The 16,071-nt window shown below is 39.1% G+C and overlaps 1 protein-coding gene and 2 non-coding genes across 3 annotated transcripts in view; all 3 read left to right on the top strand.

The window, feature by feature from the left end:
- Window positions 1–16,071, top strand: part of LOC132157526 (myosin heavy chain, fast skeletal muscle-like) — a 317,123-nt gene that overhangs the window by 262,482 nt on the left and 38,570 nt on the right. The gene's annotated exons all lie outside the window — the stretch shown is intronic.
- On the top strand, window positions 1,961–2,032 carry trnav-uac (transfer RNA valine (anticodon UAC)). The gene has a single exon. It is a non-coding gene; the product is annotated as a tRNA-Val (tRNA).
- Window positions 2,157–2,228, top strand: trnaa-ugc (transfer RNA alanine (anticodon UGC)). Its single transcript has one exon. It is a non-coding gene; the product is annotated as a tRNA-Ala (tRNA).

Raw genomic sequence — 16,071 nt, forward strand, 5'->3', positions numbered from 1 at the left:
TGGAGGTTGTTGTCGCGTCGGCATCTGCGAACTCAAACATGTGTAAGTACAATCTTTTATACCGAAGTATAAAGACGTGATTGGATAATGATGAAGGTAATTAGTGACAAAGTAATTGAGTCTTCCTGGCAGAACTTAGGTTAAAGCTTTCATTGCAGATAAGGAGGGACATGTAGAGGCACAAGTGTTTTCTATAGTTTTTACTATAACCGCTGTTCTTAATTATTCTGTAGAACAGAGAAGAAAAAGCCATCAGGTTGGGACAATTTAAGACATTTCAGTTTCTAATCCCAGAGCTATTATTGTTTTAAACTTAAAATTGTCTTCTCTAGTGTTTCTTTTTCAAAACTGCATCAAAGCATTTGCTGCTGTATCAATACATAATCATCCATATCTATACGTGAATCAGCAAGGAATGCATCACAATATATTGCTGTATTGATATTTTGAACAGCGCCATTTAAAGCCTTGTTCCATGTGCCCCTTTTAGACTTTGAGCATCTGCCCCTCCAAAGGTCTCTGCACGGCCCTGTTCAGAGGGAGTGTCAGCCACGTTAAAAAAGTTAACCACTTAAGTCATTTGTGGATTAATGCCTATTGGAGATGCGAACCGTTTCAAACAATTCAGTTTGATTTGGTGAACTGGTTCAAGAAGATCCGGTTACATCGAATGATTCGTTCGTGAACCGGATATCACAAACTGCAGTGTTTTGAAATCTCACACAACAGACTCGGAAGAGAAGACAATGCTGAATAAAGTCTGCACTACGTGTCATTCTGCGAAAGCAAACGTTGCCAGAGCCAGTCCTGCAGACCTTGTTAGTGAAAGTCGAGGGCATTCTAAATGCCAGGCCTGTTGGCTACGTATCTTCTGATGTCGCAGACGTGGACCCAGTGACTCCGAATCTACTCCTTATGGGCCGTCATGATGCCTCCCTACCGCAAGTCGTATTTGACTCTACCAACCTGCTCGGAAGACACAGATGGAAACAAAGCCAGATGTTGGCAGTTCGTTTCTGGACTGCCTTCACCCTTGATTACCTCCCATGTTTGCAGGATCGGCATAAGTGGAGAAAGGATGGCAGAGGCTGACTGTGGGCCAAGTGGTTCTCATTGTTGATCCCCAACTTCCTCGTGCCCTCTGGCCTGTAGGCACAGTGACTGAGACATTGGCTGGACCTGACGGAAAAATTTGCACTGCTTGGGTCAGAGTTCATGAGAAATCCTACACTCGCCCAGTTGTTCGGTTGATTCCACTTCCCCACTTTGAGGAAGAGCCTTAGACACTCTTGATGTTTACAATTATCCAGTTAGATAATTGGGGGCGGTATAATATAGTTGTAACATGCGTCCGTTACAGCTAGAGCTCTTATTACATTATAATTCTCAACGTCCGCTGCGTTCTCAAAACTCAGGCAATTTGAGACACACTCTTGCAGTTTAAATCTAGATTAAAGACCCATCTCTTAAAACCTAGCTTACACATAACACACTAATATGCTTCTAATATCCAAATCCGTTAAAAGATTTTTAGGCTGCATTCAAGAGTTCACACTTACATATGAGTATTTTTTTTAAGTATTATAATGCATATTTGGCGTGCTGTCCGGGGAAGGGCTCCGAGCTCGGGAATGGCCTGAACCTAGACTACCCCCCCCCCCTCGTATATAAGGTGTAAAATGAACTAGTGGAGGAGATGGGGTGGAGGGGGGATGATGATAAACCGTCAATGGAGACAGGTAGGCTAAGTCAACTGTATTAATACCCTAGGGTTGACTATCTTAAGTGGCTCCACCTGTGCTAATTAGGCTAAGTATCTGACGTGCTCCTCCAAACCTTGTTAATGAAACAACATTTCATGAGTTCACACTTACATATAATTAGCTGAAGTATTATAATGTATATATGACTGGATTTTTTGTCTTTGTAAAATAAAGAAGCAGCAATTTTAATGGAATATGGGGATGTAGCTCAGTGGTAGAGTGCATGCTTTACATGTATGAGGTCCTGGATTCAATCCCCAGCATCTCCAAGAACTGTTTAACGACTCTCATGTGAGTTTAAGCAAAATTATTTTGCTTCTTTGCTCTAAAGTGTTACGCGACTGGATTGTTAGTGTTTGTTATACAACGAAGCAGCAATGTTGTTTGAAATATGGGGATGTAGCTCAGTGGTAGAGCGCATGCTTTGCATGTATGAGTTCCTGGGTTCAATCCCCAGCATCTCCAAGCACTATTACCTGCAAATTTAAGCAAAGCAGATTTGCTTTATTTCCCAAAGAAGCCTGGAGCCATTGCACAACCGGAGCACCTCACTGCATTGGAACAGATGAGCCCTACCGGCCGATGGAGGAGGAGCAACGTGATTTGATGGCCCGACCAGGAGGGCCCTGAGTTGCCTCGACTGGAATAGGTCACGGTGTTGGCATACGGGCCCTACTGGCTGATGAGCCCCTGCTAATCAGTGGGCATCCAGGGCAGATAACTGACCGAGAGGACCCATGAAGCCTCCGACTGGAGATCAAGACTCAGGATGATGGATGTGTTGGTCCTCTCAGTTGGGCAGATAAACAGGCTTTGGGCCACCGACAAAGGGGACTCTTGCGACACTCGACGGGAGATCAATACTCACGGCATCAGATGGATAAGACCTGTTTGTGGGCAGCAAGTAAAGAAAACCCAACCGAGAGTACTCTCGCCGACATCTTACACGAGCACAATACTCAACTGCATCAGACGGGTAAGCCTCGCTGGCCAGGGAGCGGGATAAGGAAATACCGACTGCGTGGGCTCTCGCAGCATCCGATGGGAGATCAGGACTCAGAACATCGAAAGGGTAAGCTTCACCAGACGGGGGGAAAAGATTCGGACAGAGTTTGGCGGGAGGTAGAGACTCTTGTAGTCGTACGGCGAGCATCGTCACTCATCAAACAGGAACGAAAAGTTAGGTGGCCGTGAGACTCTCGCCAACGTCCGATGGGAGCTCAATACTCAAGGCACCGAACGGGTAAGCCTCTCCGACCGTAGCATGGAAAAGTAAAGTTAATGTGGCTGGGAGACTCTCGCCAACGTCCGATGGGAGCTCAATACTCAAGGCACCGAACGGGTAAGCCTCGCCAACCGTAGAAAGGAAAAGGTAAGGTTGTCTAGCTGGGAGTCTCTCGCCGGCGTCTGATGGGAGCTCAATACTCAAGGCCCGTGATCACGCCCGTAAATGGTGAAATATGTCCCTAAATAAATTGGTCCTGCCGGAATAGTGCATGAAACTTATGTCTGTATAATCTCAGTGAGGTTTAAACATGCACGGTAAGGCAAATATAATATCTTTGGACATTTCAGTGTGGATGACGACTCTGGAAATAATGCCTTGGCTTCGTGGTAAAAAATGGCATCGTTATCCGACAGAACTACGTCATAACCTCATTTAACAAACTTTAAGCCCCCTTTCCACGATTGTCACATTTCTCCCTCTAGCGGCAGTTGCGCAGAACTTTCAAACTGGTCGTGCAGCCACCATTACCTTAGCATATTCACCATAGTAAAATTAATAATTTTAATGAATATAATTAATGTATGAATGCATCGTCACAAATCAGATGACCCCCCCCCCCCCAAAAAAACAGTAGGTTTTATGGGGCTAATCAACGTAAATAATGGTTTAATAATTATTTCTCCCATAATTATTATAAACCACCGTTTTACAGAAATAGAGTTTAAAGAATAATGTTAAAGTTAACAATTTATTGGTAATTCTGACCTCGCAACGATAGTTTTGATTAGAATACGTCACATCCGGTCGGGCGTTGCATACGGTCTAGTCGCAGAAGTTAAAATATTTGAACGCATCCGAGGCTCAAATCAGATCCGAAATTTCCACATACATATGTGATCAGAACTCCACGCAGCTCCCGCACTACTTTCCATTGGAAATGAATGACTTTCGGTCTGTCGCTTGTTGTCCGTCGGAGACAGTGGAAAGGCGGCTTTAGCCGCGAAACCTGTATTTAGCGTCTTCACCTGAAAATGTATTGATTTACGACGCGCGGTCTGTGCCGCTAGAGGAGGCAGCCTCAAACTGCGCCACGGCAGGAAATGAGAGAGGCTTGCTTCGGTCTATTGGCCACGACGTATGGCTTAGCGAGAAGAGCAGCTGTCGCGATGACGCTTGTTGGTGTTCAGCGGCCGTGTCTGGATAGGTAGGAATGATCATGGGTATCGGCAAAAGCAGCAGATCTGAAAAATCCCCGGTATGGATCTCCTCGTTGGAAAGAAAATTGGAGCTGTGATAAGATGATAGACAGAGCAAACCGGGATGCTGATAAACCGTCAATGGAGACAGGTAGGCTAAGTCAGCTGTATTAATACCCTAGGGTTGATTATCTTAAGTGGCTCCACCTGTGCTAATTAGGCTAAGTATTTGACGTGCTACTCACGAACCTTGTTAATGAAACTACATTTAATTAGGTAAAACAGGACCGGGAACACTTCCCACAACACCCGATGTATTGCTACATCATTAGAAGAATGGCATCTACTCTAATATTAGTCTGTTTCTCGCTTATTCCAAGGTCACCAAAGCCACCAAATCCAAAATGGTGGATTAGCACCTAGAAAGGACCTCTTTTTTTGTTGTAAGTGCTATATAAATAAAGGTGACTTGAATTGACATTACTGTTGTGATGTTGGGAAATGTCAACACTTGTTGATGCTTTATTTTTCATTAATTTAGCCACTGTACTTAACTGTATATAAAAAAATACCTGGGGTTATGTTAGTTTTCTTCGAAAAGAGACGAAAAGTAATCAGATCTAGCAGTTTTTAATGCTTTTCTGTAGGATAGGTTACTTTGCCACCAAATAATACGAAATACCTCTAAATTTGTTTTCCTCCAGTTGTGCTCCATTTTCCGAGCTGCTCTCTTTAGGGTGCGAGTATGCTCATTATACCATGGTGTCAGACTGTTTTCCTTATAAAAGGGCAACTGTATTTAAAATGCTAGAAAAGAGAGAGTCCATAACTTCTGTTATATCATCAAATTAATGGTTCTGCCATACTTGTAACAAGAAGTAGAATTTACAGTTTTAGCTATATGAAGTTTGCTCAAAATTAAATAATGATCTGAGAAATCATCGCTTGGCTGCATAATTTCAACACCATCAACATCAATTCCATGTGACAGTATTAAATCTAGAGTATGATTTCGACAATGAGTAGGTCCTGAGACGTGTTGTCTAACCCCAGTAGAGCTCAGAATGTCTATAAATGCTGATCCCAGTGCATCTTTTTCATTATCAACATGGATATTTAAATCACCAACTATTAAAACTTTATCTGCAGCCAGCACTAACTCGGACATAAAATCAGCAAACTCTTTGATTAAGTCTGTATGGTGCCCTGGTTGCCTATATACAGTAGCCAGTACAAATATCATTTTTATCATTAAAATTTATCATTATCATTTGTTTCTCTGGATAATGTTATATGAAGCACCATTACTTCAAACGAGTTATACTTGAAACGTGCCCTCTGAGAAATTCTGAAAACATTATAAATTTAAGCAACACCTCCCCCTTTGACTTTTTGGATGTGGCTCATGATTATAACAGTAATCTTGGGGGGTGGAATCATTTAAAATAATGTAATCATCAGGTTTTAGCCAGGTTTCTGTCAAACAGAGCACATCTAGATTATGATCAGTTATCATATTATTTACAAAAAGTGTTTTCGTAGAAAGGGATCAAAGTCACCTTTATTTATATAGCGCTTTAAACAAAATACATTGCGTCAAAGCAACTGAACAACATTCATTAGGCAAACAGTGTCAATAATGAAAAAAATGATAGTTAAAGGCAGTTCATCATTGAATTCAGTTATGTCATCTCTGTTCAATTAAATAGTATCTGTGCATTTATTTGCAATCAAGTCAACGATATCGCTGTAGATGAAGTGTCCCCAACTAAGCAAGCCAGAGGCGACAACGGCAAGGAACCGAAACTCCATCGGTGACAGAATGGAGAAAAAAACCTTGGGAGAAACCAGGCTCAGTTGGGGGGCCAGTTCTCCTCTGACCAGACGAAACCAGTAGTTCAATTCCAGGCTGCAGCAAAGTCAGATTGTGCAGAAGAATCATCTGTTTCCTGTGGTCTTGTCCTGGTGCTCCTTTGAGACAAGGTCTTTACAGGAGATCTGTATCTGGGGCTCTAGTTGTCCTGGTCTCCACTGTCTTTAAGGGATGTAGAGGTCCTTTCTAGGTGCTGATCCAGCATCTGGTCTGGATACGTACTGGATCCGGGTGACTGCAGTGACCCTCTGATCTGGACACAGACTGGATCTGGTGGCCACGGTGACCTCGGAACAAGAGAGAAACAGACAAATATTAGCGTAGATGCCATTCTTCTAATGATGTAGCAAGTACATAGGGTGATATGGGAAGTGTTTCCGGTTCCAGTTTACATAATTAATGAAGCCTAAAAATCCTTTAACGGATTTGGATAATAAAAGCATATTAGTATGTTATGTGTATGCCAGGTTAAAGAGATGGGTCTTTAATCTAGATTTAAACTGCAAAAGTGTGTCTGCCTCCCGAACAATGTTAGGTAGGTTATTCCAGAGTTTAGGCGCCAAATAGGAAAAGGATCTGCCGCCCGCAGTTGATTTTGATATTCTAGGTATTATCAAATTGCCTGAGTTTTGAGAACGTAGCGGACGTAGAGGATTATAATGTAAAAGGAGCTCATTCAAATACTGAGGTGCTAAACCATTCAGGGCTTTATAGGTAATAAGCAATATTTTAAAATCTATACGATGCTTGATAGGGAGCCAGTGCAGTGTTGACAGGACCGGGCTAATATGGTCATACTTCCTGGTTCTAGTAAGTCTTGCTGCTGCATTTTGGACTAGCTGTAGTTTGTTTACTAAGCGTGCAGAACAACCACCCAATAAAGCATTACAATAATCTAACCTTGAGGTCATAAAAGCATGGATTAACATTTCAGCATTTGACATTGAGAGCATAGGCCGTAATTTAGATATATTTTTGAGATGGAAAAATGCAGTTTTACAAATGCTAGAAACGTGGCTTTCTAGGGAAAGATTGCGATCAAATAGCACACCTAGGTTCCTAACTGATGATGAAGAATTGACAGAGCAACCATCAAGTCTTAGACAGTGTTCTAGGTTATTACAAGCGGAGTTTTTAGGTCCTATAATTAACACCTCTGTTTTTCCAGAATTTAGCAGTAAGAAATTACTCGTCATCCAGTTTTCCTCCAGTTTTCCGGTGTGTTTCACCGGGCTGCGAAGAAATATAGAGTTGAGTATCATCAGCATAACAGTGAAAGCTAACACCATGTTTCCTGATGATATCTCCCAAGGGTAACATATAAAGCGTGAAGAGTAGCGGCCCTAGTACTGAGCCTTGAGGTACTCCATACTGCACTTGTGATCGATAGGATACATCTTCATTCACTGCTATGAACTGATGGCGGTCATATAAGTACGATTTAAACCATGCTAATGCACTTCCATTAATGCCAACAAAGTGTTCAAGTCTATGCAAAAGAATGTTGTGGTCAATTGTGTCAAACGCAGCACTAAGATCCAATAAAACTAATAGAGAGATACACCCACGATCAGATGATAAGAGCAGATCATTTGTAACTCTAAGGAGAGCAGTCTCAGAACTATGATACAGTCTAAATCCTGACTGGAAATCCTCACATATACCATTTTTATCTAAGAAGGAATATAATTTTGAGGATACCACCTTTTCTAGTATCTTGGACAGAAAAGGGAGATTCGAGATTGGTCTATAATTAACTAGTTCTTCGGGGTCAAGCTGTGGTTTTTTGATGAAAGGCTTAATAACAGCCAGTTTGAAGGTTTTGGGGACATATCCTAATGACAATGAGGAATTAATAATAGTCAGAAGAGGATCTATGACTTCTGGAAGCACCTCTTTTAGGAGCTTAGATGGTATAGGGTCTAACATACATGTTGTTGGTTTAGATGATTTAACAAGTTTATACAATTCTTCCTCGCCTATAGTAGAGAATGAGTGGAACTGTTCCTCAGGGGGTCTATAGTGCACTGTCTGATGTGATACTGTAGCTGACGGCTGAATGGTTGCAATTTTATCTCTAATAGTATCGATTTTAGAAGTAAAGTAGTTCATAAAGTCATTACTGCTGTGATGTTGGGAAATGTCAACACTTGTTGAGGCTTTATTTTTCGTTAATTTAGCCACTGTATTGAATAAATACCTGGGGTTATGTTTGTTTTCTTCTAAAAGAGAAGAAAAGTAATCGGATCTAGCAGTTTTTAATGCTTTTCTGTAGGATATGTTACTTTCCCGCCAAGCAATACGAAATACCTCTAGTTTTGTTTTCCTCCAGCTGCGCTCCATTTTTCGGGCTGCTCTCTTTAGGGTGCGAGTATGCTCATTATACCATGGTGTCAAACTGTTTTCCTTAACCTTCCTTAAGCGTAAAGGAGCAACTGTATTTAAAGTGCTAGAAAAGAGAGAGTCCATAGTTTCTGTTACATCATGAAGTTCTGAAGTTTTGGATATGCTAAGGAACTTGGATACATCAGGAAGATAACTTAAAAAGCAGTCTTTTGTGTTAGAAGTGATGGTTCTTCCATACTTGTAACAAGAAGTAGGATTTACAATTTTGGCTATATGAAGTTTGCACAGAACTAAATAATGATCTGAGATATCATCACTTGGCTGAATAATTTCAACACCATCAACATCAATTCCATGTGACAGTATTAAATCTAGAGTATGATTTCGACAATGAGTAGGTCCTGAAACGTGTTGTCTAACACCAATAGAGTTCAGAATGTCTATAAATGCTGATCCCAATGCATCTTTTTCATTATCAACATGGATATTAAAATCACCAACTATTAAGACTTTATCTGCAGCCAGAACTAACTCGGATGTAAAATCACCAAACTCTTTAATAAAGTCTGTATGGTGCCCTGGTGGCCTGTATACAGTAGCCAGTACAAACATAACAGAGGATTTATCATTAACATTTGTTTCTCTGGATAATGCTATATGAAGCACCATTACTTCAAATGAGTTATACTTGAAGCCTGCTCTCTGAGAGATCCTGAAAACGTTGTTATAAATTGAAGCAACACCTCCACCTTTGCCTTTTAGAAGCGGCTCATGTTTATAACAGTAATTTTGGGGGGTGGACTCATTTAAAGTAAAGTAATCATCAGGTTTTAGCCAGGTTTCTGTCAAACAGAGTACATCTATATCATGATCAGTGATCATATTATTTACAAAAAGTGTTTTCGTAGAAAGGGATCTGATATTCAATAAGCCAAGCTTTATCATTTGTTTATCCATATTGCTTCTGTTTTTTATTTGTTGAACCTCAATTAAATTGTTAATCTTAACTTGGTTTGGACGTTTTTTGTATTTTCTAGTTCGGGGAGCAGACACAGTCTCTATAGTGTGATATCTAGGTGAAAAAGTCTCTATGTGCTGAGAATTAACTGACCTCTGTGACGGGAGGCAGCTAGCAGACGGTCGGTTTAGCCAGTCTGTCTGCTTCCTGACCTGGGCCCCAGTTAGTCAAGTATAAACACTAAGACTATTTGCCAAATTTCTAGAGAGAAGAGTGGCGCCACCCCAGGAGGGATGAAGACCATCTCTTTTAAGCAGGTCAGGTCTGCCCCAAAAGCTAGTCCAATTGTCTATGAAACCTATGTTATTCTGTGGGCACCACTTAGACATTCAGCCATTGAGTGATGACAATCTGCTATGCATCTCATCACCACGGTAAGCAGGGAGGGGACCAGAGCATATTACAGTGTCTGACATTGTGCTTGCAAGTTCACACACCTCTTTAATGTTTTTTTTAGTGATCTCCGACTGGCGAAGTCGAACATCATTAGCGCCGGCATGAATAACAATCTTACTGTATTTACGTTTAGCATTAGCCAGCACTTTTAAATTTGCCAAGATGTCAGGCGCTCTGGCTCCCGGTAAACATTTGACTATGGTACGCTGGTGTCTCTATATTCATGTTCCGTACAATAGAATCACCAATAACTAGAGCACTTTCATCAGGTTTCTCAGTGGGTGCATCACTGAGTGGGGAGAACCTGTTTAATGTTTTGATCGGAACAGAAGAGCGGTGTTTTGACCCACGACTACGCTGCCTCACCGTCACCCAGTTGCCCTGCTGCAAGGGCTCTGTTTCCGGAACCGAACAATGTACAGGAATCCCTGAGCTAGACGCATCCAAAGCCGTATCTAGAGCCCTAACATTCTTACTGTCCTCAATTAAAGTTTGGATGCGTGTCTCTAATTCTGAAATCTTCTCTGTCAGCCTAACTATTTCCCTGCATTTATCACATGTGAATCCCTCATCAGCGACAGAGATAGATAAACTATACATGTGGCAAGAGGTGCAAGAAACAATGATAGGAGAAGCCATTACTCACCGTGCTTGATGAAACTTCTATACTGCGGTTGTTTGATGAACTTGTGAAAAACTGGAGCGAGAGGAGAAAAGAATACAGCGATAGGTTCGAATGAAAACACTAATGACAAGCTAACGAGTGCTAACGCTTTGCAGGTGTACTGCACTCACGGAAATAAAATAAAAGTGAACGATCGAAGTTAATCTGATAAGATTGATCGATAATATCAGAAATATGGTGTGAATTAAGTTATATTTTACCACTTTAAAAAAAAAACAGAGAGTGATAGTAAGATAAAGATTCTAAAGAAAAAATAAAATAACAGCTACACGGAGCTACGATTTGCCACAGAAGGCCAACAGGGAGTAGAGAAAACACTGTCCAACAGCGACACCCACTCCAGGAGGGATCTGATATTCAATAAGCCAAGCTTTATCATTTATTTGTTTATCCGTATTGCATCTATTTTTTGTTTGTTGAACCTCAATTAAATTGTTAATCTTAACTTGGTTTGGACTTTTTTTGTATTTTCTAGTTCGGGGAACAGACACAGTCTCTATAGTGTGATATCTAGGTGAAAGAGTCTCTATGTGCTGAGAATTAGCTAACCTCTGTGACGTGAGGCAGCTAGCAGACGGTCGGTTTAGCCAATCTGTCTGCTTCCTGACCTGGGCCCCAGTTAGTCAAGTATAAACTCTAAGACTATGTGCCATATTTCTAGAGAGAAGAGCGGCGCCACTCCAGGAGGGATGAAGACCATCTCTTTTCAACAGGTCAGGTCTGCCCCAAAAGCTTGTCCAATTTTCTATAAAACCTATGTTATATGTTATTAAAGTCACAGAACAGAGACAATTCAGAACGGAAGAAGCATCAGACTAAATCCCCTCATGGCGTTTTTCATCAGAGAGCTTGTCAGCTTTGCCAAAATTACTGAAATTTAACACGACAACACAAACTAATTGTTTACTGTATTTTATTTCTGTAAAGCCTGTTTTGTGGAGACTGTGATGATGCCCTTTTTCAGCTAGTGCATGCTAGAGGTCAAGACTTGTATTTTTAAAAAGACAATGTCCAACAATTAAAAATAATATTATCAGGACAGATGTTAATGAGTTATTGTGATTTTTATGGGGGTGGGGTTGTACAAATATGGTTTACAGTGCTGTATTGCAATTGGATTGTTTTATACAGGTAAAAAATGCAAATAAAACAAACAGTAGTAATACATCCATCTACTGTAAAAATTTACAGCAATCTCTTTACAGTGTAGTTTAGGTGCTTATCAGTTTGCGCCCAGAGCATAGTCCAGAGCTGACAGCAGCAAACACCAATACAGGTACATTTTCTTTCTTTTTTTTTCTGAAATCACTCACTGTTATACTGTAAATTTATATTGTAAATGACATTCTAATAATAATGTATTTAGAAATTTATAAACTATTTTTGTGAGGCGAAACAGGGATGGGCAAGCTTGGTCCTGGAGGGTCACTGTCTTGCAGTTTAGATTTATCCCTAATCAAACACACCTCTACCAGCTAACTTAATTAGGATTACTAACATGCTACAGGTGAGTTTTATCAGACTTGAAGCTAAACTCATTTAATATTTAAACTGCACAAAAAATATATAAACACAACACTTGTTTTTGCCCTCATATTTCATGAGCTGAGCTCAAACATCTAAGACTTTTTTCTATGTACACAAAAGGCCTGTTTCTCTCAAATATGTGGGATGTCGTGATCTAGTGGTTAGAGAGTTTGACTCTTAACCCTAAGGTTTTGGGGAGACTGAGGTGCCCTTGAGCAAGCACCGGATCCCCAACTGCTCCCCAGTGCCCACCGTTGCCTGTACAGAAGCACAAATCACTTTTGCACCATTTATCACACAGAGATGTGCTGCAAAAGGGTGCACAAAACTTGTCATATGCAAGTGAAAAACAGTGAAAACCATAGTCGTAAAGCACTTGTCTTTGTGCTAGAAAAAGTATCCAAGAAAAAAAATATATATATATCTAAGAAAACATTCTACAAGCATGCAAATCTCATTGTAAGAATTCACAAATTGATTTGCAGATGTACAAAATTTGTCCATGACTTCACATTTTTATGCAGGTGTGTGAATATATTTTGCACCATATTCACTGCAGAAATAGTAGCAAAACATGAGCGTTCGAGTTTCTCGATTTGTGTTTGCAACTTTTGACAAGTGACTTCCAATTCCACATGTTTGGCTATTCTCTACAACTACAAATTCCATTGTCACATACTCGGTTGTTTTGCACCAAAAATACCTTCATACATATCTGCCATATGTCCATAAACTGACAGTCACCACTGATAAGATACTACTAAATATTGTAGAAACTCAATTTTCTGTAAAGTTGATTTGCAACAATCTGCATCATAAAAGGCGCTCTACAAATACACTTGAATTTAAATTGCATTCCTTCTCTCACCACACACCATGATCTTAAATATGACTTTGACCTATTTATAAATGTGCACTCAGCTTGCTGTTGTCTTGAAACTGTACACCAGAGCAATCTGACAGCTCCTCCACAGCCATGCCTGCACTGGAAGAGTGCCAGCTGGATTATCTGACAGCATGAAGAAGCAGTGAAAACCTGAGCAGCTGATTCCCATTCCCACTCTTGCCCAAACAAATCTGTCAATCATTACAGAACTTTTCATATATGTGGACAAAGAAGCATTTTGCATTATGCTTGTCTTGAATACTTTATTTATTGAACTTTAGGAATCATCTTGGATATATTTGCCTAATTTTACTTATTTAACAAGGAAAATCCTCTCAGAGATTAAAAATCGCTTTTACATTAGTGTCTTGGCCAACTTATACACATCTACACAAACAACCCCAATTCTCAAATAATATTTTAATTTAGTTTTTTTGTAAGACACAAATAATAAATTTAATTTCATTTAGAAAGAATTCTAATCCATGAGGTACAGCATACCTAAAACATACTTTTTCAGCATACTCTTTTTTTGCCTAGTTCAGTTCAGACAATAGGTGCAGAAAGAGAAATTTGGGGAACAATGAAATTAACTACCAATAATTTTCTGTTGAAGAAAAACTAAACATGAGGGCAAATAAAATCTGTTGTATTGTTTGTTTTGAAATTCAAAAAGAATTCTCTCCTGTTTAAGAAAAAAATAGGTTTACAGTATACACTTTCATCTTGTGTAAAGTAAAATTCTTTAAATGCAGAGACATTACTTTGACTTCTCTTATCAATCACTCTGTGGGGGTGTGTAACTGTATACTAGGATAAAAACAGAACAGAACACATTCATCATAAATAGAAAGTAAAACCCAGCCCATTATAACCAAATACAGTGGCTGCACTGCTGAGACAACATCTTGAGTCTATATAAAAAGAGTCATCCTGGACCTCAGTGACTTCCAACCACTGGAAGGTGAGTCAAGACTTTACTGTGCCAAAATTATTAATTTAATTAAAATTGATCATTTTAATTAATTGATTTTTTTTACTGTTATATTTGGTTAACATTAATAGCAATGTTTGATATCGTTAAAAGAAAAAAGAGCTTATATGAGATTATATATCAACAAAAATCAATATCCAATAAATAGTCTGTGTCAATGTATTTATTTAACAGAACCTAGCAGAAACATTTCTGGTCTTGAAAAACGAAAAGGTGAGCAGATTGGATGTTCACGTAATGATATACTGCATCTTTAGTGAAAATACTTTGTTAATGCAAAATTAAAAAGAAAGAATAATTATTTTTGGAACACGTTGTTTTTTTCATAACTTAAGTAAGTCTGACACTTAAAAATGTGTACCTTTTAACATTTTAAGCCGAAAAGTACAATCATGGGAGATGGAGTGTTTCAGCTCGGTGGCCATTTACCTCTGGCAGCCAGAAGTAGAGTGAATCAAGGCTCAGAACACCCCCTTCGATGCCAAAACAGCATTCTTTATGACAGATGCAGCTGATATGTACCTTGAAGGTTTTTTTTTTTTTTTTTTAAAGGGGGTCAAAGCTAATGTCAAAACTCACAGTGTGAAAGTATAACGGGAAAAAAAGACTGTGCTTCAGACTGTTACAGTAAAATAAGATGAAATATTCCCAATGAATCCTCCCATTGTTTGACAGAATTGAGCACATGGCCAACCCTTATGACTATCCAATGATCAGCCAGGGTGAAATCACTGTCAAGAGCATCAATGATGTGGAGGAGTTCATTACCACTGTATGTTGACAACTGCAATATTATTCTTATTATAATTTTTGAGGTGGCACAATAAGTACAATCAATTTTATCTGAAGTAACACATTATATATTGAGTGGTTTTTTTTTTATGTGTCGCTGAAAAAAGCACTTACACACTATTAATAATATGTCACCTGCCCAACCGGATGGTATGAAATACTAAATTTGTGTTATAGGTCAGTGGCTCGGACAATCACAACTGAGTGTTTTTATTACCTACATATAAGACTACATTTTAAGGAGAGAGTACAAAAAACGGTGTAAAGGTTTGGACAGAAGATTCTGTGCTCTGTTTACAAGAGTGTTATGATTGCATGAACTGGACTATGCTTAAAGAAAGCTTTGGTGATGATTTGGATGAACTTGCTGGGGCCCCTTCTCTGTACATCACTAACTCAGTTAGCTGGATTAAATTCTTTTGACGATTTAACGTGATCTTGGATTATTTGGGTCTTCGAAGCTCATCCTGGACTTGCTCTCATAGTAACTGGTCTCTATGCTTAAACCCGATTGGGAGCAGGCTTATGTCATATGGGCTTATTTCATTAGATTGCATCTTTTAAGTGGAATTGATATTTAAAATCTTTCCAAGCCACTGATAATTTATTACATGAGTACCCTACTAACCCAGGGACAATAAATTAAAATGATAAAAAATGTAAAAATTAATTAGAAAATAATATTTTAATTTTGTGTTATCTATAATAATATAGACACAGCCCTTTCTACTCACTGAAATATTTGTTTGTGATAAAATATTTACTTTATGATTGTATTTGAGTCTTACACACATGCTGTACAGTTAATCTGAGTTGTGCATTAATTTGAGTACTGGCAGCTATCATTGGCTTGATGGAGTGAAGGAGGTGCAGATAACTTGATCTTGACCCTTAAGAAACTTAAATTAATGCTGTCACATAACAAATCTACTTCGAAGATGAAATCACATGAATTGATAATAACAAAAACTCTGTACAAATACTAGAAAATGTGAATATAAATAATTTGGAAATAAATAAATGAAAAGAAATGCACATTTAAAGTATCTATTATAACATTTAGTTTTGTTTTTTAGTTGACTGTTTCCTTGTAAAGGTCCAGAATGTTTTACATCAGGAGTCTTTTTTTAATTATGAGATGTCATTACATTGCTGTCTTGCTGCCAGACAACTGCTGCATTGCTGATCATGACTTTGAGTATCTGTCCAATAGGGGGAACACGAGAACGCACAGTAACCTTAATCCAGATATTTTAATAAAATCCACAATTTCTTTAGAAGTACCAAATTAGCCAGAGATCAGTTATCACAATTAGAAGATCTGGCATCTTTCCGATCATCTCAGAAATATTAAGTGAGGTGTGAAG

The sequence above is a fragment of the Carassius carassius genome, chromosome 14, assembly GCF_963082965.1.
Source record: "Carassius carassius chromosome 14, fCarCar2.1, whole genome shotgun sequence".
NCBI classification, from domain to species: Eukaryota; Metazoa; Chordata; class Actinopteri; order Cypriniformes; family Cyprinidae; genus Carassius; species Carassius carassius.